The sequence below is a fragment of the Nomascus leucogenys genome, chromosome 16 (assembly GCF_006542625.1).
Source record: "Nomascus leucogenys isolate Asia chromosome 16, Asia_NLE_v1, whole genome shotgun sequence".
NCBI classification, from domain to species: domain Eukaryota; kingdom Metazoa; phylum Chordata; class Mammalia; order Primates; family Hylobatidae; genus Nomascus; species Nomascus leucogenys.
In genome coordinates this window covers 40,674,711-40,699,164 of record NC_044396.1, presented here as the reverse complement: position 1 = coordinate 40,699,164, position 24,454 = coordinate 40,674,711, and the positions used below count along the sequence as shown (strand labels likewise).

The 24,454-nt window shown below is 39.3% G+C and overlaps 1 protein-coding gene across 5 annotated transcripts in view; it reads left to right on the top strand.

The window, feature by feature from the left end:
* The first annotated feature begins 3,405 nt into the window (after positions 1-3,405).
* The window catches only part of PCMTD1 (protein-L-isoaspartate (D-aspartate) O-methyltransferase domain containing 1), an 84,543-nt gene continuing 63,494 nt past the window's right edge, over positions 3,406-24,454 (top strand). For 2 of the 5 annotated variants that reach the window (XM_012508592.2, XM_003255948.4), the window contains exon 1: positions 3,408-4,319. The gene's annotated coding sequence lies outside the window, so the exon portion shown is untranslated. Of the gene's footprint in view, positions 4,320-20,421; positions 20,443-24,454 lie in introns of those variants that run through there. The other 3 variants (XM_030795458.1, XM_012508596.2, XM_030795457.1) reach the window with 3 other exon arrangements.

Sequence of the window (24,454 nt, the reverse complement as noted above, 5' to 3'; positions counted from 1 at the left end):
ATTGCAATATCCTCAGCATCTATCATAGAGTCAGAAAATGTTTATTAAACTTTAATAGATTCTTTAAAAAATATTAAATTTTACATATACATTAAAAAGATGTTTATCCACAGTTTTGGTGCACTTAGTTTACAAGCAGAAGTTTTCCTCTTTCTCCACTCCATGATTCTGTTTTTTAAGAAGCAGAATTTTTAATAAAGGAAAGGTATCTATACATATTAAGCACCATATGAGAGTAATTTTAACTTGTGAGTTAAAGTCACTTTTTGTTTACTGTGGACAATAAATTATAAATGCTTATTTTTCTAAAAGAAATTCATTTTATTGATAACTTACATTTCCTTTTATTGGAAGATTATCCTAGCATTGAAATCCATGTAATTGAGGGATTATATGTGCAATTTAAAATAAAATTATGCTTTCCCAAAGTCATTTAATCCTATTATTTGTCAAGTGAATATTTCAGAAATTACTGACCTTTTTAATACTGAAAATGAAATCTGCCTGTGCAGACTACATCCAATTAGAAACTAACTCCTGGGCTCAAGTAATCCTCCCATCTCAGCTTCTGGAATGGCTGGGACTACAGGCATCCATCACCACACTCAGGTAATTTTTAAATTTTTTGTAGAGATGAGGTCTCACTACGTTGCTCAGGCTGATCTTGAAATCTTGCAACTTCTGAACTCAAATGATTCTCCCACCTCTGCTTCCTATAGGGCTGGGACTATAGTGGTGAGCCACTGTGCCTGGCCAACGACAATTCTCTTTAAGAGAAAATACTTCTGTTTTTGCTTTTTTTTTTTGCAGGGGGAGGGGGATGGTGAGGTGGGGGAGGTGATTAATTTACTGTACTGAAAATGGTACAAGGAAATCAAACTGCAGAAAAAACATTTCCTTATTTAGTCAGATTTTAGTTTTGGGTTTTCCCCAGACATTGGAGGCCAAATTACAGATGAGGAAATCCTTTCAGTCCTCACAGACCAGACTTGGCTCTATAAAACATAATCAAGTCCCATTATACAACCTAGTGTTAGGAAGCAACTAGAGTTTTCAAGGTAGATCTGGGCAACACGCAGACACCTCCATTTCTGAGGCTGAAGGAAACATGCACACCAGTGCTAACTGCCACGCATATGAAAAATGTGAACTCCTAGCATGGTGAGAGTAGCTGTATGCTGAATACCATTTAGTTTAATAAGCATTTGTTTGTTGAATACCTTATGCATTCAAATAACAGAGCACTTCTGATACAACAATGCTTCAGCCTACACAGTATTCTGAAAGGAGTCCCAAATAGCTCAATTTTACTTTGGGTATTTTCTGCTCAATAATAAAAGTGAAGCAACCTCATATGAAGAATTAAGTTATTATAGTAACTGTTATTGCAGTTGCCAGGACCAAACTTACTGCAACAATGTATCAAGAACTCTAGGAATAAATTGTGTGTGGGCTATCTAAATTTATCAAAGTCTAAATAAATCTCTAAATGATTCTAGATGATAATTTAACATTTAAATTACTCATGCAACAAATGCAGAGTATCAATGTTGTAGCAGCCACTTTATCAGGCCCTGCAGAGAAATAGTGAGCATACTGGGTATGTGCCCAACTCTCATGATTACAAATTAGTAGGAAGTCACACCCAAGAAGTGAATTATAGCCAGATGTGGTGGCTCATGCCTGTAATCCCAACACATTGGGAGGCCGAGGTGGGTGGATCACTTGAGATTGGAGTTTGAGGCCAGCCTGGCCAACATGGGGAAACCCCACCTCTACTAAAAATACAAAAATCAGCAGGGCGTGGTGGTGCGCTCCTGTGATCCTACTTACTTGGGAGGCTGAGGCAGGAGAACTGCTTGAACCCAGGAGAACTGCTTGAATTGCAACCTGCTTGGAGGTTGCAGTGAACAGAGATCACGCCACTGCACTCCAGCCTGGGCAAAAGAGCAAAAGACTCTGTTGCCCACCTTCCCCCCCCCTCAAAAAAAAATGAATTATATGTGTAAGATATGGAGGCATAATCAGAAATGATGTGAAGGTGGAGATGGGGTGTGCCTACCACAGGAAAATTACAGAGGTGATAGAGTGCTTTACTTGCTGTTTAACTACTCACCCACAAGACTAGCATTTGGTGTTGTTTAAGAAGGTATTTACTAGTAGTCTTATTTAAAAAATGACCTGTGTTTAACTTTACAGCTGCAGAAGAGAAAAAAGGTCTAGAACCCTGAAAAATTCCCATAGCATTAGGAAGAAAGTAAAGGAAAATATGTTTTTAAAAAATGGAGAGAAAACAGGGGAAAACGCTTAAGAGTTTTTTAATGATTTTAGCTATTTTCCTTAGATTGCCATTTGTACTTTTTTTGTTTGTTTATGGTAAGATAGTTTTCATGTGCCAAAATTTCTGCTTGGACTAACAGAAAATTCATCCTGTAAGACTGTTATATGATCCCACAACGGTTAGGAGTGCCCTGGGTCCAGGCAGAAATCCAAAGATGGAGCTAATACATGTGACCCGCAGCTCTACTCCAGAATGCAGATGAATAGAGATTTTGAACAGTTCGGAGCTTAATGTCCACTGAATATGCACTCATACTTTAAACCTAAACAAAGTGAAGCTTTTGAGTTAAATGGCAGGGCGCCTCAGCAGCAATTTTGCTCTTGTTTTCAAGTTCTTATTTCGTGATTTGAAGCTTTTGACCTTGCTAGCAAGTTCTTTCTGAACGCTTTTGCAGATGGTTGGTTATGGTGGGGAGTAGCAACCCTAGCATAAAGACGTTCTAATTCTAACTTACCTTAGGTAATCTATAAGGGTAGCTTACGCTCACTCTCATACTTGAAAATCAAAACCGAACAGAATTCACACGATGGAAGCAAATCATGCTACAACCTACTATTAGAGACTGGAGGGAAACGCACAAAGATTAATGAACAACAAACACTTCAAAAATTACAGTATTTGGAAAAGACATGCCTTTATATACACTAAAACTAATTGAAAAAAATTAAATGCAGTTTGCTAGGAGTTTTACAAATATTAAAATGTTCACTGCTTAGGATCCTTAGCAGCAGTATTTTCCCGGCTCGCCTACCCCCATGTCTCATTTCCTCTTCTCGACTTTTTTTTTTGAGATGCAGTTTCGCTCTCGTCGCCCAGGCTGGAGTGCAATGGTGCCATCTCAGCACTGCAACCTCCGACTCCCGGGTTCAAGCGATTCTCCTGCCTCAGCCTCCCGAGTTGCTGGGACTACAGGCGCAGGGCACCACACCCGGCTAATTTTTGTATTTTTAGTAGAGACGGGGTTTCACCATGTAGGCCAAGCTGGTCTCTAACTGCTGACCTCAGGTGATCCGCCTGTCTCGGCCTCCCGAAGTGCTGGGATGACAGGCGTGAGCCACTCCACCCGGCCCTCTTCTCGACTTTCTATCCCTCCTCCTCAACACCCCTTCCTTCTTGAAATGGGCTTTGGGGTGGTTAACCAAGCCCAGGGAAATTTGCGTGGCCCAGCATCTTCCGCCCGCTGCAGGAGGAGCACACGCCCCCGCCCCCGGTCAGCAAGACGCGAGAAGGCGGCCAAGCCAGGCGTCCGGGAGCTGAGGCGGGAGAGCGCCTGGCAGGCAGGGCGGGGCCCAGGCAGCGGGAGTGCTTACGACGGGCGCTCGGGGGAACTTCTGGACGCCAAGGGGCCACTATAAAGCGGCAGTCTTGAGCCTTCGCTCTTCACCTAAACCAGTGAGCGCCCTTCGCAAAGCCTCTGTGGAGGTAACCATTGGGGGTTCGCCTCCAAACCCAGGAATGCACCTCAAAAATGCTCCCACACCGTAAGACCTTGTCCTTTAATGCAAATGGCACTGTGCGGCGAGGCCCAGACAATCCGTAACCCTGAGACCACTGAAAGCCGGCACCCCAGCGCCGGTGCGCGAACGTGGAGATGGGGGTGGGGAAGAGAGGTGGAGGCCATGCTCTCGCGTGATCTCCCCTACCGCCGTCGTCGTCTGGCCTGTCAAGGCCTCGCGTTGTTTGGGCTTGGGGGCGGAGCGAGCCCTGAAGGGGGCGGGTCCAGATGGGGGCGTCTCCCGGCCTTGTTGACTTTGGCGTCCGCGGGGAGCTGCCCCCGTGCCCGTGGCTCTCTGCGCATGCCCGGACCCCGGCGGCTCCGGAGTCTGGGAAGCTCTGGCTGCTCCAGTCCCGGGTCCGGGCCCCGCCTCTCCCCTCAGTGGTGGCGTCCGTGTTGTTATTGTGGTGGTGGCGGCGTCTGGCTGCTGCGGACCCCGCCGAGTCCTAGCGCCTGGCCTGCGCGCCGCTGCCCGCGCCACAGGTAACGCCGCCGCCAGTGGGGGCTCGGAGTCGTGGGGTGTGCGGGTCCCGCGTGCTGGGGCCGGGCGGGCGACTGGGATGCTCTTGGAGGCCAGAGAGCCAGGGGGATGGCAGCCGAGAGTCAGGGTCAGGGGGACTTAAGGGCGGGCAGGTCGGGGGCCGGGAAACTGAGGCGCTGCGGGGCAGGTTGGGGGAAGGACGGGCCGGGGGCGGAGGACTCGGGAGGTCGGGGAGTCGAAAGGGGCCCAGCGAAGCCTGGAGGTCGGGAGCCGGGGTTCTTGGGACCGGGGAGGTCGGGGGTCCGAGGGAGGCCGGGGCGCGGCATCCTCGGCCCGTCCTTCGGCTCTGACCTGGGCTTGGGGACCGGAGTCCCGAGGCTGGCGTCTTGAGATGCCCGCGGGCCCCTTAGGGCCGTTTTGGATCCGCCCAGTGACTTCTGTTGTTTTGGTTTTGGAGGAAGAGAATCCAGTCTACGTAGGCTCGGGGAAGCCTCGGGGGCTGGGAGGGGACTGAGAGGTTATAGCAGGCGCCCAGGGCTCTTTTTGTGGTTTTGAGCGTCTACTACCGTTCAGGGGAAGTGCAGTGCCCGCGTTTTGCTTGGGGAATTTCAGACACCGGCGTGGAGAGGACCCACGGGCAGAACCCGAGGGAGTAATTTTGTAAATCCAAGATTTTTTGGAACTTCTATAATTTTGTTTTCGTGTGTCCTCTTTTTAGAATCGAGAAACCAGAGCTATATTTTTAACATTACAAATCAGAAGAATTTGCTACGGAGGAAAGAAGTATGCTTTTAGCAGTGTTTTTCCCCTATTTGTTTATTTATTTTTAATTACAAAAGTACTGCGTGCTCCTTGAGAAAAAAATGAAGCAGCCAAACAATGAGGAAACCTGCCCTCTCTCGCGCCCTTCCCCCCGTATTTCTCTTTCTTACTTCCCAGGGTAGCCAGTCTCCAAGTGTGGTGGGTAGTTATTCAGGATTTTTTTTTCTGTGCATTTAATGAGTGTGCTTTAGAAACAAGTCTGGGATCATATATAGTACAGTATATCTTTTTATTAGCTAACAGTGCATCATGGATATTTCTCCATTTTATTACACACCTCATTTTTAAAAACATTATTACTATGTATTAGAGAATCCAATCTACGTAGGCTCGGGGAAGCGTTTTTATTGTTAAACATGGTCGCCAAGTTTTCAATAATCAGTAGCTTTGAAAAGGGCTACAAGCCAATATTTTGAAACAATGTGGCAAAACTTTCAGAATGTCTGAGGCCAGACATTACTTTCATATTAAGCAGATTGAGTAATATGTTTACGTATTGCTTAATGGTAGTTTCTATGAGGCTAGATGACTCCATAAAACATAAAACAAAGTTGTTGAATTAGTTTACTTTTTGTTTTTTATTATTTTTTTCTAAGTAAATTTTAATTCCATATGGTCAGTTGAACACTTGTAATTCCTTTAACATGAAGTAGCTAATATGTGAAGGAAAGGTAAGGTAGGAAAGGTAGAAAGCTAGTGGCCCTAGCCTTAGACAAGAAAAAAGAAAGCAACAGGGATTAAATATTTTGGTTAAGTAAGCCATAGGGAGTAAACTGGAAGTGGAAGGGTGATACTACACTGCCTACTCTTAAGTAAGACAGAAAGCTAGGAAATTCCCATTGCATACTGTATTTCTGTGTGCAGAAGAGCTGGAGGCTTTGTTGATTTAATCACTAGCTTTTATTTATTAAAAATGTACTGTGTGTTCATCTTGGTGCTAGCTTCCAGGGAAAGAAAAACTGAGGAAGATAATCACGAACAACGTCTGGTTCTAAACATGCATAGCCTGAAATTTTAAGCCAAATTGTGTAGTATTTTATTATTTGGAAACTGTGCTTGAAAGGAATAAAAAATATCCATGACATTTTAGTTATTTTTGGTAATAATATGCTCATATATTTCTCATAACAAATAAGTGACATTCTTCTCATTGTATAGAGTAATAAACAGAGGCTTTGAGAAAAAGAACTGCTCAAGATGCCATTGCTTTTTTTTTTTTTTTTTTTTTTTTTTTTTGGTAATAGTGCGTGTTTATATTCAGGAGTGCTTAATCCAAGAACCTGTGTTTTCTGCTCTTGTTTTACCTCGTATGAATGAAAAATTGTTTCTCTCATGGTTTTTTCTGCTTTCTTTGAAATGTTCCTTACAGAATAACTACATGAATATAATCACATGCATTTAAAATAGTCTAGAGAATATAGTGTGAAACTATAATGGTATTTTTTTAGATGAGGTTTCTGGTGGCATATTACTAAAATTTTAAACTCCTTGATCTTAAGCTGTTAACCAAGAAGATGGGGGTTTGTGTTACTTTAGACACTGCTAGGTGCCATGGTAAATTGGGATATTATTGTAAATTGTAGCTCTCACAGCTGCATATTCCTTACAAACTCGGAAGGATAGTCTCATATCAGTAAACATTTTTATGAACGTAGTTGAACTTTTGTGTAAACTAATGTGCTGGAAAGAATACCAAAAGGGCCCTAAAAAAGTCTAAAAAGATTAAAATTTACTTATATAATATTACTGGTATTTTAAAATACTTGGTAGTCCCTTAAAATGCATAATGAGAGACAATAGGGTGTCATAATATGGTTTATTAATCTTTTTTCATTTTCCACTAGATGTGGCAACTACGTAGTTGGAAGAAATGTGGCGGCTGGGGGCAGTGGCTTACGCCTGTAATCCTAGCACTTTGGGAGGCTGAGGCAGGTGGATTACCTGAGATCAGGAGTTCGAGTCCAGCCTGGCCAACATGGCGAAACCCTGTCTCTACTAAAAATACAAAAACTAGCCGAGCATGGTGGTGGGCACCTGTAATCCCAGCTACTTGGGAGGCTGAGGCAGGAGAGTCGCTTGAACCTGGAAATCAGAGGTTGCAGTGAGCCAAGATTGCTCCACTTCACTCCAGCCTGGGCAAAAGAGTGAGACTCTGTCTCAAAAAAAAAAAAAAAAAAAAAGAAGTGAGACAAATACTAAAATTAATAAAGTATGGTCAGTTGTAATCTGTATTTGAGAAGAAACCAAAAATATAGGAAAAGCTTTGACATTTTACTGGCAATTGTTCAGGATGATAATTGGATTCATACCTAAATGGTGTATCTGCCATTGATTATCTCTCAGTCAACTTAACATTGGATGTTGGATGTGAGTGGGTTTTATAGTTAGGTGACACAGAAATATTTCAGCCCCCTAAAGACGCTTTTAGAATATGGTAAGATTTTTTCAGCTGTTGAAGTGGGGAAGGATTGGGAATCAAACACTATGTGTATGTATACTCTCAGAAATTAATGAGAGATACTGCTTATGGGAAGACATAGCATATTTTCCAATTTAACCTGAAAATCCTTTTTGGAACATATGTGCATGGGTAGCCAGAAATAAATCAGCTTTATGTTTGATGCAAGACATGCATCAGGTATGATTTCTAGAGCTTAAAATATTCTTGGAGTTTAAAAACTAATTTGCATAAAACACTCTTCTGTGTTTTCTACTGAGCACTCTTCAGTAACTTGAAGGCTCTTAAAAACCTTTTATAATAATCATGTTATCAATTGATGAAGTCAGTTCAGTTTATAATCTAAAGTTACAATGAGCATTGAAAGAGCTGTAGAATGTGAAATGCTGTGAAGGTCTGTCTTGGTGACTTTCACAAATTGGCACCTTCAACTCTCCCTTCTTGGGGCCTTTGTTTGTTTTTCTCTCTCACTTCCTGAAGTATAGATAGTTGTTGCCTTTAGGTGTTACCTTAGGTTTAGTTCTTTTCCTTTTTAGAGTTTGTTCTCTTCTTTGGCAATCCTACACAGATCCGTGTTTTCAACTGCTCATTCCCCTCACCCTCTTTGCTCAGGCTTCCAATTCTGTATCATCAGTCTTATTTTCATTCGTAAGCTTCAGATTTGCCAATGTTGTTCTCCCCGATCAACTCAGTAGCTGTCATTTTGTAATCTGGAATCAGTAGATTCAGAATTAAACTTTTTTTGCAAGCCTGATTCTTCCTGGCTTGTTTATATTAATGACCTTTGCATTTTCTAGTCATCTAGACTCAAAATCATAGGTCATCCTTGGTTCTTCTCTCTCTCCTTTTCTTAGAATTTTTTCTTTTTGTCATCTTACTGCATTGTGGTTCCTGATTTCTTCTATCTTTCTTCAATTCTTCCAGCAGCCATATACACAGCAAGAGACATTAATCACTAGGTTTGTCATTCATTGTGAATATTGCTTATTAATTGTCCTAAATGTAGTCCTGATCATGTTCCCTGCCTGATGACAAGCAAACAAAACAAACCCACTTGGGTGTTTATGTCAATCAGTGTGCTGAATCCTTTGTTCTCATGTGGTCGTTATAATTTATATTATCCCCATTCTACAGGTGAAGAAATTGGAACTTCATGATCTTGGAGGAGTTGTTAGTAGGTAGAAGAGCTGGGATTTGAATCCCAACCATGTCTTCTTGCAAGTCTGTGTTCTTGACCACTATGCCTCTGCTGAGTGGCTCCTGATCCACTCTGGAAGAAAGCCCGAGTTCCTCAGTGTTGCCTTTCAAAACTGCATTATTTGACTTCAGTACCCCTTTCAAAACTTACTTCTTGTTTTAGTTTAAAATATTAAGTTATATTCTTTCTGTCCCAGCAGCTGTTCCAAAAAGAATGTAAACTTCAGTTTTACTTTACTTTTTTGGTTTCTCATGCATTTCCATTTCTTGGAAGTTTTTTCTTTCTCCCATCTCTGCCTTTAGGAGTCCTCCATGTAAAAGTCTAGTTTATACAGCATACGCCGTATTTCCCTGGAGCCCCCACCTCCCAGTCTGTGTAGTATAGTAGTAAAATCTCCTGCACATGCATACAGCTGTTTAACCTATGATGATACTTTGTACTCTAGATTTGTTTTGAGTACTCTAACAGTTGTAATTGGATTATATAAGATGCTTGAAGCACAAACTATGTCTTAGGGTTCCTTGTGTCTTCCAATGGGTGCTCAGGAAGTATGGGTAAATAAGTATGAAAATGATCACTGGTAAACTACGCTTTTCATTGGTATTTAAGCAGTATATTTGATTTTAGTTTCTCTCTCTGTGTCACACACACTAGCTTGTTTGTTTTTAATTGTGTGTGTCCATAACAGAACTAAATTTCTTGTTGTAGGGTATCATGATGAATTCTTTGTTTTCTGATTATAAGGTAATTATGTTGTTTATTTAAGACATCAGTTTTGTCTTTCCATGTACACATATCCTTTCTTGGTACTGTATATAAATTTTTTAAAAAATTAATGATTTAGCATTTGAATTATTTTCCATGCTGTTGAGTCAGACAAGTTTTCTAATGAGCTGCAGTATTCTCATAAACTCTCTGATCTTACAGTTTCTTTAAGCTTACATAGATGTGAAAGATGGAGTACAACTCTGTCTATATTTTAGTATTGTTTTCTTCCTTTTGGTGATAGCAGGAAGCTCCAGCTGTACAATCAGCTGAAATGCCCTCACACAGATTATACATAATTCTTACATTGCTGAAGAGTTCATATGAAATTTCAGACTTTCTTAAAATAATCTATCAATGTTAATGGTTATCATGCAGAAGTTACAGTTTTTTCTTATATCTGCCATTGTGCCCTGTATTGTTTATAGTTTAGCTAACTAATAAGAATTAATTCTTGCTTTATAAAGTAAAAATATAATTCTGTTAAGAATTTTGAATGTAGGATACCTTGGTGATGGGAAAAGATGTTTTCTTTTTGGAATGTTAAAATGCATGCTCATAAAGGAATGAGACTGATTCTCAAACTAATCCATTTGTAGTCTACCTGCCCTTAGCTTTATAAAATATTAAAGTAATCATAAATACTTCTTTGAAGATACAAGTTGTGAGCTTAAAATAATTCACTGACTTTAAAAATAGTTAATATATCACATGTTGCAAATTTTAAGTGATATAAAAAATATATAAACTGAAAATGTGTCTTCCTCAGCCTCCCATTTTCCCCCCTGGGAAGTAGTCACTTATCTCTGGAATGATATAATGGAAACTTATTCTTTTATTTGTATGTACAAGGAAATATAAGTAAATTTATTTTTCTTTCCACTTACATAAAGATGAGGTACACTGCTGTTTTTTCACTTGGATTTTCACATGGCAATATATCTCTATGAGGAGATAAAGAACTACTTCATTCTTAAAAAAAAATTTCAGCCTCAGAGTATATTATATATAGCTACAGCTATAGATTGTATTTCAATTATAATTGATTTAACTATATTCCCTACTAATGAGCATTTAGTTTCTAACTATTACAACCATTGTGACAACACTTTGAAGGAAGAAAAGTAAAAAGTAGGTGGTCTTTCCTTGTAGGGGAAAATAAAGTTTGAAAGCTGAAATGGGCTTTTTGGTTCCTTTTCTGACCTGATGATTAGTGTGTAAGTGAATGGAGAAAACTATGGGGTTATGTGAAGACATTTGCTAGAATCCATAGTTGACAATCGAGTTGGAAGAGTTGGGATGGTAGTGGTGATGGGTAGCAGCTGCCATGACCAATGATCCACTCTGGGCAAGGGTCAGCCCTGCATGTGTTAGCAGTTCAGTGTTTAGAAATGGTACGTGGTATCTGGAGTTTGGTGTCTGGATCTATGGCCTATGCTAGTATATTTAACATAGGAAACCTATTCAGGGGATGAATTTAGATCCCTTTGTGTCATCTAGAAGGAAATATTGTGGCCTGCAATATTTTATGTGGTCATTAATCTTTTTATTGAAAAATTATTGTATATTCAGAAATAAGATTTAAATTACTAAATTAAATGAAGTTAAACAAGCAGGCCCCCATCATCCGTGTCTGCTCCTCATGGTTTGCTGGGGTAATGGTTTTTTAACAGTTTGGTATGAATGCTTTCAGACTTATGTATAAGCAGAAACAATATATTCGTGTATATTAAAAATGTCAGTCAGAATTCTGTTGAATAACAAGTACATGGAATGAATGGTAAAAGTCAGAATCTTTAACAGGAGAAGAAGGTGATGGTGGGATACCAGGTAATTATATAGTGAATGTTCTTTGATTCCTTTAGATCCAAGGGGGCTGTAAATACACACTGTTATTGTGTAAACTGTACTACGTATTTAGCCTCTGTAGCTAGTTTATCAGGTTATTTCTACAGATCATTTAAGATTTCTCAAGCTATATATATATGTGTGTGTGTGTGTATATATTTTTTAACTAGTGGCATATAATTTACTGAATAATGATATATTCTCTTTATTTTCCAGGCATTCTATGCTAAATTTGGGATTTGAGTGTTTTTGTTTTCTTTTTTTTTGAGACAGGGTCTTTCTGTGTCGCCCAGCCTGGAGTGCAGTAGTGCAATCTCGGCTCACTGCATCTTCCACCTCCTGACCTCGAGCAATCCAACCTCAACCTCCCCAGTAGCTGGGATTACAGGCATGTGCCACGATGCCTGGCTAATTGTTTTTTTCTTTCATTTTTTGTAGAGGTAGGTGTCTCAGTATGTTGCCCAGGCTTGTCTCAAACTCGTGGGCTGAAGCCATCCTCCTGCCTTGTCCTCCCAAAGTGGATTAGAGGAGTAAGCCACCTTGCCTGGCCTCATGTCATTTATTTTTAGGGTGGTATGTGTATGCTGCCTAGGTTCATATGGTTTAGATTTATTTTTAACAGTGGTTCATTTGCACTGACCCATTTCTGAGCTTCTGTGATTCTCTTTGGTCAATTAATTATACTTTCCTAGATACTGTGAACATAATAAGTAAAAGCTCATGTATTTGATTTTGCTTTTTTCCCTGTATAACAGCAGTAGAAATTTATTGTGGAAAGACTAGAAAATATGGATGAAGAAAAGAAGAAACAGGTTAACAGGGATGTTATCACCTAAGACTTGTATAGTTTTTAATTCTGAGGGACCTCTGTATTAATGAAAACACCACTAGAAATGTCCAGCTTTGTAAGTCTTGCTGCCATATAATCCTATGGCAGATGTATTTGGTGATAGAAGTATAGAAAATGTGAGTGCTTGCATTTTCTCTGACCTGGATGCATCTGTGCTAGGAAGTGGTGCTTTAAGTAACCAAGGTTGTGGTAAGGCCTTGACTTAACGTTATTAGGGGATTTCTACATTTATACAGCCAGGCACATGGGTGTTTAGCTATTGGTTATGGGAGCCACAGGTGTGCTGGTGGGTGGATCAGTCAGTGCTTCTCTGTTGCTGCTACTGCGTAAGTAGTGCAGAGGTTTTGTTCTGATTATGTATCATTATATCTTTGTAGTCCATATTTAAAATACTGGGTCTTAAGTGGAAGGAACTATTTATAAATGTCATAGCTGAAAAAGCAAATGCAAAACAGTCTTTGTTTTAGAGGGATGGTTTATCCCTGTTACTCCTGTAAGTCTTGGTGTTCTAAATTTTCATGTTTTCATTGTAGTCTCTTGGTGGCTAGAGTGGATTTTAAATTTTCTGGTCAGTCTTCATACTCAGCTGGATAAGAACAAATTTTGGAATATGCAAAGGCAGTCACTCTAATTTTAGTTTCAAGGAAAAGCCTAGCAGTGATCTATACTGATTTACCATGCATTGTAAATCCCATTGTGAAAGAATTATTTTAATTACATCTAAACCATTTTAATAGGCTTGACTTTTCCCTGTAAATAGAGTAATTTGAACCTTTATTCTTTTATGAACCAGAGAAATTAGAAATAGATGTAGGCATTTCTACAATGATCTATATAAATATCTGTGAATTATAACCATTCATGCAGTTGATTTGGCTTTAAAGAAAAGGGAGGTAATCACCATGGACTTAAAGTAGTTTAATTACCTCATTATTTATGACAAAAAGGCTTTATGTAAGCTTTTTTTTTCTTTTTTTGTTAAGGACTTGTTCGGTTATCACTGTTTAGTAATCACTGGTTTTATTGTATCTAGGCAGCACAATAAAATTAATTCACTTCACACTAATATATATTTTTGTGTGTACACACACACACACACACACACATATACTTACATATGGCCATCTGTGGTGCACAGCTCAGGAGACACTATTAACATAGAATCTAATATAAATGGCATTCCCTGTACTGCTTCAGGAAAACTGACACTTTCTGTGGGAATAGTGCTTCCTGGCATTGTGTAGTCAGCATGAGACCCTGTTAAATTTGATACTTTTCACATTTTCACATTTTCGTATAACTGCATCTTGTCAAAGAGGTAGGAAAGTATTGTTATTCCCATTTTATAGATGGATGAACTGACTCAGAGTGACTTCAGTTTCCTCAATCTGCTTTATTTTCTATAAAATGATGATATCAGACTCAGCAATCAACAGTGTTGAGGGACACAGGGTTTGGTGTCAGATAGATCTAGAACTCAACCTTAGTTTTGCCTCCTACTAGCTGTAAAAGCTTAAGGAAGTTATTTAATCCCATTCCTTCGTTTCCCATCCCTAAAAATAATGCTGTTACATGAAATTTTATGAAGACTTAAATGAGTTAATATACTTAAAACACCTCAAAGCTTTATGCTGTAAGTGCTCAAGTAATGATAGTTGCATTAATAATCAATAATAAAGGTTATATTATTTTGTGAGTCATATACTACTTTTCAGAGATTATGAGATCAGTTAACACTTGATAGAAAGTGACAGACCTAACCTAGAAGCAATACCCATTTTAAGTAGAGGCCAAACGTGGACTGATAACCTCATGCTCTCTTACCGATATTGTAGGCAGTGAGTGAGGAGTTAACAATAACAACAAAAGGCCTCGGAACAGCAAGGAGAATGTGTCCTATATAGTCAGGGACGGACTGTGGAGTCACGTTAGACCCAACATAGTTGTATGTAAAATAAAGCAGATTTGAATCATCTAGTCACACAAAAAAAGAAACGAGAAGTTACTGCAGTGAGAGAGCAAAGCAGTTCCAGATGGTGGAATGCTTTTACTGTGTGTGTTGGTCTCTGAGGTCCTCCTAACATACCATTATCATAATATTCCTCATAATGACCCTGAGCCACTACGAAATGGTTGAGTTATGCTGGATAATTTGCTAAGACTGTAGAACTAATACACTATATAAAGACTTCCATTACTTTGTTTTTAATCTTTGCAACCTAAAGGAGTATTTTTCAGTTACCAGTAACGTTAATTTGTTTTACTGGGTGCTAGATAAAAATTACTAAATTTGAATATGCACATTATTTCATTTGATTCTTAAAACTAAAGTAGGTCATAGAAAGGTTAATGGCCAATGGTTAAATAAAGGCTATGAGTTCAGACTTTCATATATTTGAATATATTTGATTCTGGGTCTCTTTCTCATTGTTAACCCAAAGCTTATTTTTAAAGGTCAGGGCCTGCTTGTTTGTTTTCATACCCTTTAGTGCCTTCTACAGTGGGAGCATTACGAAAATCAGGTCCTGCTCCTAAATGTCATAATATTTTGTTATCTAGTGTATCTTCCCATTCATTTTTTTGTGATACACAAAAGTCATTTACCTGAAGCGGAATCTATTTTTAAAAGGATGCTCCCTCTTGAGGCCAACCTGGAATCCTCCTGCATTGAATTGACAATTTTGAATCTGCTACTATATCCTGTTGGATGCCAACAGCTAAGGAAAGGTATGGACCATCATATACAGGGTCTTATTCTATTGAACTGAACTTCTGTAAGCACTCAGAATGAATCTATATGGTAGCTTTCTACTATCCTAAAAGTAAGGTCAGGAATTAGGAATGAACTCTAAACAGTTTTAAACTTGAAGTTTATATTTAGGCACAGTTTCTTCTAATAGAGTAAGGTATTAGAAATGTGAAAACTTGGCCGGGCACAGTGGCTTATGCCTGTAATCTCAGCACTTTGGGAGGCCGAGGTGGGCGGATCACGAGGTCAAGAGATTGAGACCATCCTGGCCAACATAGTGAAACTCCGTCTCTACTAAAAATACAAAAAAATTAGCTGAGTGTGGTGGCACGCGCCTGTAATCCCAGCTACTTGAGAGGCTGAGGCAGGAGAATCACTTGAACCCGGGAGGCAGAGGTTGCAGTGAGCTGAGATTGTGCCACTGCACTCCAGCCTGGTGACAGAGCAAGACTCTGTCTCAAAAAAAAAAAAAAAATTATGAAAAGTTTTTGTGAAACTGTTCTCAAATGTTGGGACTGAGCGTACTCTTTTTTTTTTTTTTTTAATTTATTTTAAACAAGAGGAAAATGATTGCATGGCTTGATGATTACCATACCAAATGATTGATAGTTTTATTTGTTTGCAGTTTCTAGTTGCTACTTAAAATTGAGTTTCAGGGTGTTCAGTTAGTTTATACATAGTTATTGCTTTAGTTAGAGGATTTTAGACTATCTTAAGAATATAATCTTGCATTATTTACCTGTAAGAGAAAATAAATTCCAAGTCTCTCAAGGAATAATAAGCATATTTCTGCTGCTGATCCTTTCTGCCATATTGTTTCTTCACCTGTATGCTGGATGAGAAATGGGAGAAGAAGGGATGGATTTGGGCTGCCGGTATACGTTTTAAGATGGATTGTATCTGATTCCCTGTGGAACAGCATTACCCTAAAGAGTAGGAGTCAAAGTTTGGGTAGTGTGATAGGCAAATAGTAGCCCCACAAAGAGGTCCATGTTCTAATCCCTGGAACCTGCGAATATGTGACCTTATATGGCAAAGGGGAATTAAGGTTGCAGATGAATTAAAGTTGGTAATCAGTTTAAGATAGGAAGATTGTCCTGGATTATCCCGATGAGCCCAGTGTAATCATAAGGGTCCTTAAAAATGGAAGGTGGAGGCAGAGCGAGAGAACCAGAGAGGCAGCAGAAAAGGAATCAGCGTCATGTTTCTTGCTTTGAAGATGGAAGAAAGAAAGGGCCATGAGGCAAGAGAGAAAAAAAAAAAAAAAAAGGCAGATGGACACTAGACACTGATGCAAGGGAACAGATTTCTCACAAAGAACCTTCAGAAAGGAACAGTCTCCCCAACACCTTGATCTTAACCCAGTGAGACTTGTATCATGAAACCTGTGTCAGACTTCTGACCTCCAGAACTATCAGATAATAAACTTGTGTGGTTTTAAGCCATTAGGTTTATGCTAATTTGCTATGACAGTGATAGAAAACTAATACAGGTAAATGCACTGTGGCCATTTGATTCCTTATAGAAATGATTTCTAAACAGCCTCTCCCCAACAAAAGATTAAGATGACATTTATAAAACTGATAACACTAGTGCAGCTGTGTGTAAGTGGGGGTGGCATTGAGTCCTGCCAGGTGAGGTGAGATTTCTTCGATTTTCGTAGAATCTTGGGGGCACCTCTGGATTTTTGGAGCTTCTTTCTTTCTTTATTGATAAAAGTTGTATACTGGGCAGATGAATCAACATGGCATATAGGATGCCATTGAAATTGGGATAACGACAGGTATGATCATCTTGAAGTTCATTGCAGTAATCTAGCAAAAATTGATAGGGATATTGACAAAAGGGCTTTTCACTAATGGGAATGGGAGTAATTGAAGAGTAGCTGGTCTGAAAGGTGAGGGGCTGTAGTTTTAGATATTCTAAATTTGAAATGATAGAACTTCCCTCCCCAGTGAAATTAATCTAGAAACTTACTGAATGCACTGGAAAATTTCTGCTATAGAGGATGATGATTTTGAATAAGTTGAACAGGGGAAAGGAATAATAGCGGTTCTGAAGTCTCTTTGGCAGTATGTTGGAGGAAGGGACGAAATTAACAGCTATTTAAATTGCAGAAAAGGAGACAGAAGTTGAGGTCCTTGTGAATTTGCTGCAAGGATTCTTACCAGTTTGGAGGAAAGAGCCTTGTGCTTTAAGAAACTGTACATAGTCTTTGTTCTTAGTAGGCAAGAATATCCCTGTGCATTCACTGTAAGTACACATTTAAAAATGCATTTCCACCCTAGGCTCACTAGTTGTTAAAGGAGAAATTATAGTAATGTCATTGGATAACACAAATTACAAAAAATTGCTATCTTTGAAAGTGTTTTTGTTTTTCCAAAACACGTATAACCTTCTAACCCAGCACAAACAACGTATGCCCCGTAGAGACATAAGGCTGTCTATCCGACGGTTATCACTCTTATGTGGTGTTCAATATATTGCATTTTAATACAGTGGCAAAGTATGTGATTTATTTAGTGTCATTTACTGTTGCTTTATTGTAAAATTGTTGTTCTGCAAATAGCTCCTTTGTGAATTTGTATTTTTAGCCTGCCTACCCATGCCTACGTGAAATTTAAGGAGTTTTTCAGTGGTTTTAGTTTGTCATTTCCCATGTGTGTTAATAATCACGTAAGTTTATAGGTGAGAAGTAAAGGCACCAGAGAGAACATGTGCTTCAGTTAACAAGCTCTTTTCAAGCCGACTGCAGTAGATGAAGCCACTAGGGCATCCTCCCGTCTAAAAGTTTGTATGATATATTGTCCTAGGCAGGAACTTGAAGATGGCAGAATTGGTAACTGCCACCCTCAGTACTCTTAGTCAGGGCTGGCGTCTAACTTCCCCTCTCTGATCAGCAAGACAGCTCTCTCAACACAGAAAATGTGGTGACAAGTGTTTAAAATTTTGCCAAGAAGCAAAGATATCCTCCCTGCCCCCCAATACTTAGAAGTTAAAATAAAAAGGATGAGAGCATGTTTGTGGGATATAGTAATTTAAGTTAAATTGAGAAGGTTGTGGATGCTTTGGCCAAGTATCAGTATCTGTTGTATTTTAGTTACTTTTATTGCTTAACTGCTGTCTTTATTTCAGTGGCTTGTGTGTAGTCTTTCTGGTTTTCAGGATTGTATAAATCTGGGTCCAGTCAGGAAAGAGAAATCATGCAGTAATTTGAGCAGAGAATGTTTAGTGTAAAGGATTATTTACTGTAACAGAGCCAGTAGGAAGTACAGAGAGTGCTACAGAATAATAGAAATAGATGTAAGGAACAGCCACTACTTATAGAACTACAATTGAGCACCCAAAGAAGAGGCCCATCCCAGGCTGAGATCAGGTCTTGTTGGAGAGGGTACATCAATGGCTTATTGGATGGCAGAGAAGTTGATGGAATTTGCCAGAAATCTATCCTCTAGGATACCATAAAAGATGTTCATAGAGAGGTATTTTGCTAGAGGCTGTGTTCTACAAACTGTCCAAAAGAGAGTGCTGGGGAAAGCTGTCTGTTGTCATGCACTGCGGCATCCTAGTGCTGGGGAAGCCTGCCAAGCAGTGCACCAGGCCTGGAAGCAAAGTCCTTTCCCCTTGCAGTGTTTTCTCCAATGCTGTCTGCTGAACATTACCTGTCAGTTGGGATTGAGACAGTGGGTATTAAAAAGAATATTTCTTTGTGCCTAATCCCTGGTGGGATCAGGGCAGTATATTACTACACTAGGATTTTCTTGAAGAACATACTTGTTACTTTATTCCCTTTTGCCATTCGGAAACTTTTCTTCTGGGTAAAATGATGGTACACTCCTTTTGACTTAGAGGCCAATTCCTGCTTTTGTGTTTGGTTGTTCCCAGTCAGCTGATAGTGGCTATTTCCTGCTTGCTTCCTGTATTCTCTCATACTGAAATATAAAAATGGAGCCATAGTCCTGGACCAAATATTTAGGCACTGCTTGTTTTTACTACACTGACTCAGATCAGTGGCTCTGTCTATAGCTTTAAGAGGTACACCTGGTTTATTTTAACAATATAAGGCTTTAACACTGTCTCTACCTCAACTGATAGGTGATGTTCAGCAGACAGCAACAGACCCAAAGAAGGCATTTTATCTCAGAAAATGTCACATTTTATAGCTTTTATTTTAGGATGTATTGAAAAGAAACTCAAGACACGGAGCCACAAATTCTGTCAATATGCCCTTGAACGAGTAGTTTTGTCTGATGAATGACAGAGTGAACTAGATAATTTTATGATTTTCTTTATAATTATTTCTCTTGACCTGCTTTTCACAAATATCAAAGTGCCTATTTTGTTTGGGTGTATTTGCGCAAGAATATTTATGAACTATGTCTTTGTTTTTGTGAAAGCAAATGGTTTTAAAGTTCTGGAATGAGGTTTTTAAATGTCAACAATATAATACGAATGATTTTTACTTGGCCTCATTTTGTTGCTTTTGTCACAGTAATTCAACTGCAGAGAATTCAGATGCCAAAAAAAAGCTCTTGTAACCTTATGCTAGCTAGGTCTGTACATCAAGGGAATGATTTAGAAAGTACACATACCTAGGTTGTTTTCAGTTTGACTTTCTGAACACGTTTTAAAAATATCTTGGGCATTTGCCAACCTTTGTGTACCTCCTTATACTTAATAATATTTATAAAACTGTTTGAAATATTTGCTCTTTTGTGAGATTTACTGTGGTTTAATATTGCATTAATAATTAAGAAGAAAATCTGTTGAATTTCTTTCCTCTCCCTGTGTTTTTGTGTGTGTCCCTCTCTTAGTATCTATCTATGCATATATATACATTTTACTCTTAATAACAATCTCCCCACTTGCTAGCCTTAGGACACTGAAGTATCAACTCTTTCACCTTTAATGGGAACTGTGGCATCTGTACTACAGTCTTTGCTACTTAATTTAATTCAGGCCATGGAAGATTACAAGTTTAAATACTTTATAATCTGATGATAATACTTTTGGTTTCATAGGTTTTATTCCATCTAGCTATTATATTCCTTGTTGATTTGCTCTCATTTTGAACTCTGAAGCATTTACCTTACCTTTTTTGTCTGTTCTTTTTTTTTTTGAGATGGAGTCTCGCTCTGTTGCCCAGGCTGGAGTCCAGTGGCGCGATCTCAGCTCACTGCAAGCTCTGCCTCCTGGGTTCACGCCATTCTCCCGCCTCAGCTTCCTGAGTAGCTGGGACTACAGGTGCCCGCCACCACACCTGGCTAATTTTTTTTTTTTTTTTTTTGTATTTTTAGTAAAGACGGGGTTTCACCGTGTTAGCCAATATGGTCTCTATCTCCTGACCTCGTGATCCGCCTGCCTTGGCCTCCCAAAGTGCTGGGATTATAGGTGTGAGCCACTGCGCCCGGCCATTTTTTATTTATTTATTTTAAGTATGATATTCATAACTAAATTGTAAGCTTTTAAAAACTTGCATTTTCTCTCCAATGAAATATAATACCCCAAACAGGCTATGTTAATGTCCAGTGGAGTGTATAATTTGTCAAGTACATAGATATATGTCTTCTGTTCTTTTTATGATCTTAAGTAACTGAGAAACTACACTCAGTTACTCATTAGCAGGGGTCTTGAATAATATCTTTGTTATAAGGCATTCAACTAAGTGTCAGAAGTAAACAAGTGACTAACATAATAGACCCTTACTTTGAAGAGGCCACAGTCAAGTGGGTGGGAAACAGGATAATCACTTTGTGGAGAGATGATACAGAGATACATAGGCTCAGGGTGTTTGAGAGCTTTTGAAACAAGGTACAGTTGTGAATTGAATGTTCATGTCCCCCTAAAAGTCATGTGTTGAAACCCTGACCGCCCCCTACCCCATGCCCAATGCAGCTGTACTTGAATATGGGGCTTCCGAGGAAGTAATTAAGATCATAACGGTGAGGCCCTGATCCAATAGCATCATTTTAAAAAGTGACACCAGAGAGCTCCCTCATGCTTTTTTGTGTGTACAAAGAAGAGGTCATGTGAGAACACAGCAAGATGGTGACCATCTGCAAGCCAGGAAGAGAGGCCTAGAGGCCTTACCAGAAAGTGATTCTGCTGGCGCTTTGATCTTGTACTTCTAGCTTGGGAAAATAAATTTGGGTTGTTTAAGCCACCCAGTCTATGGTACTTTGTTATGACAGCCTGAAAAGACTAAGGCTTATAAGTGTTTTGGGGTTGGACTTAGAGATTTCTGAGAGGAAGGGGACTCATTAGTGGCATCTTAGTGAACAGGGAGGACTTTCTAGGTAGAGACTTAATGCATATGCAAAAACATGGATGCTTGAAGAAGTGTATTGTGGTTAAGGGAACTTCAGCAAAGGCTGTGGGAGGAGAGATGGCTGGAGGTGCCCCTGAAATAGTATTCAGGGCTCAGATTAGATAATGCACTTTTGAAATAGAAAAAAATGGAGCCCAGATATGAGCGAAGTTCTGTGACTTTTGACTTACACCAAGGTTTTAAGCCCAGCTCTAGATTTTTTTCTTTGTAAAATGGGTATAATAAAACCTACCTTGAAGGTTTTCTTTGAAGAATAATTAAAAGACAATTCTAAAACAGTTGGTTGAATGCCAGGCAACTACCAAGTGTAGTAATTATTAATTAAGGTGGACAAAATCAGATCTGTTGGGCTCCAAATGAAGGTTGAACTTACTACACTCTGCCTGTCTGTAGATGTAAATATAGATGCTATCGTATTTGTAATGTTCTTGTCAAATGGGATGGGATTAGGATGACAGTCTGGCAAATTGAGGCGTTTTGTCTTATGACCTGTTTTTCTGTGGAGGACGAAGAAGGACCCTTGTGGAGCCTGGTCTTGAGGGGTTGTTGGCTGTAGTAGTGGTAATGAATTTGCTGTGCGGATGGGAGCCAGAGGTGAATACACGCAGAGATATTGCTGGGCATTGTTGAAAATCCAGTTAAGCTTGAAGAACATAAATTTTTAGTGGCACCAATACAGGCACTGGATTTCTTTAAGTAACACTTCACAGTATAGAACAGTCCTTGGAGAAGAGAGATTATTGGCTTGTTCCACGATCAGAAGTTTGCAAGATGAGTGAAGCAGAAAGTTAGAATGAAGGATTGAGAGTAATGATGACTCTAGTAAGTGAAGCAGTGTTCTTGGGGTTGGTTTGGGAAGAAGGTGAGAGTAGGTGTTAGCCGGTTGTAGCCCATGGGCCAAACTTGGACTACTGTCTTTTTTTGTGTGGTCTGCAAACTAGGAATGGTGTTTACTTTCAAATGGTTGGAAGAATATTTTATGACATGAAAATGATATGACATTCCAATTGTAGTGTCCAGAAATAAAATTGTATTGGAACAAAGCCATACTCTTTCACTTTTAAGTTGTCTGTAGCTACTTTTGCCCTACAACAGTGGTGTTCAGTAGTTGGGACAGAAACTATTGCCTGCAAATCCTAAAATGTTTATTATCTGGCCTTTTCAGAAAAAGTTTGCTGATCCTTGGGGTAGTGTACTAGTGACATTGACTGTAGTGGCAGACAGCAAGCAAAGTAGACATAAAATCAGGTCAGAGAAAAAAGTAAAGATTCAGGTTGGACAATTGGGTGATGTAAGTCCTCAGTTAAAGGTGTCATAGTTGTTCCTTTGGAGATTGAAAAGGTTGTTCATGTACATTGAGGATGCCCCTGATTATCGTATGAGTTGGGGAGTAGAGAAGACTACAGTAGAGATGCTAGAGTTCCCAGTAAAGGTGGAAGAGTTGATATTTCCTAAGGATAGGAAGTGGGGGATTATTATTAATATATAAGAAAACAGAAATAAAAGTACAAAACATGTTTTCCTACACTTTTTTCAGTAAGTTTGTTTTAAAAACATCATTATGAATCTTATAGGCCTAAAGTTGTCTTTCTAATTTTACATTTTAATTGCCACTGAGGTTGGGCATAATTTCATATTTACTAGTGGTTTAGTAATTCTTCTGGCAAATACCTGTTGTCTCCTCTGCCCCCCTCCCCCCCTTTTTTTTTTATTAAAAGGAGACAGGATCTTGCTGTGTTGCCCAGGCTGGAGTGCAGTGGTGTTATTGTAGCTCACTGTAACCTCAAACTCCTGGTCCCAAGGGATCCTCCTGCCTCAACCTCCTGAGTAGCTGGGACTTCAGGTACATGCCACCACTTTGCCTGGCAATTTTTTTTTTTTTAAACATCTTTTTTTTTTTTGTTAGAGATGATGGTCTCCCTGTGTTGCCTAGATTGGTCTCTAACTCCTGGCCTCAAGCAATCCTCCAGCCTTGGCATTCCAAGGTTCTGGGATTATAGGCATGAGCCACTGCACCTGGCCTTCGCCCTTTTATTAAAAAAATTAAAAATGTTTCTTTGTAAATAATTCTTATAAATTTGGATATCAACCCTTTGCCACATGTTGCAATGTTTTCCCCCAGTTTGTTTTTTGTATTTTGATGTTTTACTGTGTGCTTTGCCAGATAGAATACATCATTTTTATCGTTTTTACGTTTTGCCTGTGGCTTTTTAATTTAGAATGTCTTCTCTACCTGAAATGAGATACATAGTTGTCTCTCTTTTTTATTGGTTATTTTATTTTGCTTTGGTTGCTCAGAGGCAGGTGTGTGACTGAACTTTAATTGAGTAGAATCTGTTGACTTGTAAATTGTAAGCACTCAGTTTTCATATAGTTTCATTTTCCTATTAATCTTTGTTTTCCTCGACCTGATTTATATATGAATTCCTGTACCCCACCTCAGATTCTTAAATGATGGTTTGATGGGACAATCATGAACACGAATATGCTGACTTTAGTTTTAATTTACCATTTTCTTTAAAGCTTTGTTGATTTGTTATAGTTTGTTCCTATGATTTGGTTTTGGCTCTTATAAGTTTCCTGTTACATTTCCAACTTTATTTTAGTCATGCCACTGTTTTCCAACTTAAACTGAGAATAACAATATGACATTAATTCCTAAGATGATTTTTCTTTTTTTTTTTTCCCCCTCAAGTGACAGATCTAGGAGTGAGCTTTAGGAAATATATACTGTGAAGGAATTATCTTTGCTGATTGCTCAGTTCTTGCTTTTTTTCTTTTTTCTTTTTTCTTTTGAGACACAGGGTCTTGCTCTGTCTCGCAGGCCAGACTACAGTGGCATGACCACGGCTCGCTGCAGCCTCGACCTCCCAGGCTCAAGCGATCTTCCCACCTCAGAGTTCAAGTCATTGGGATCACAGGTGCACATTACCACACCTGGCTAATATTTTAAATGTTTTATAGAAATAGGGTCTCACTATTTTGCCAGGGCTGGTCTCAAACTCCTGGGCTCAAGCAGTCCTCACACCTTGGCCTCCCAAAGTGCTGGGATTGTAGGCATGAGCCTTACTCATAGTTTTGAAAGTCAAATTGTCTTTCATCCGTTTCCTGTCTGCACA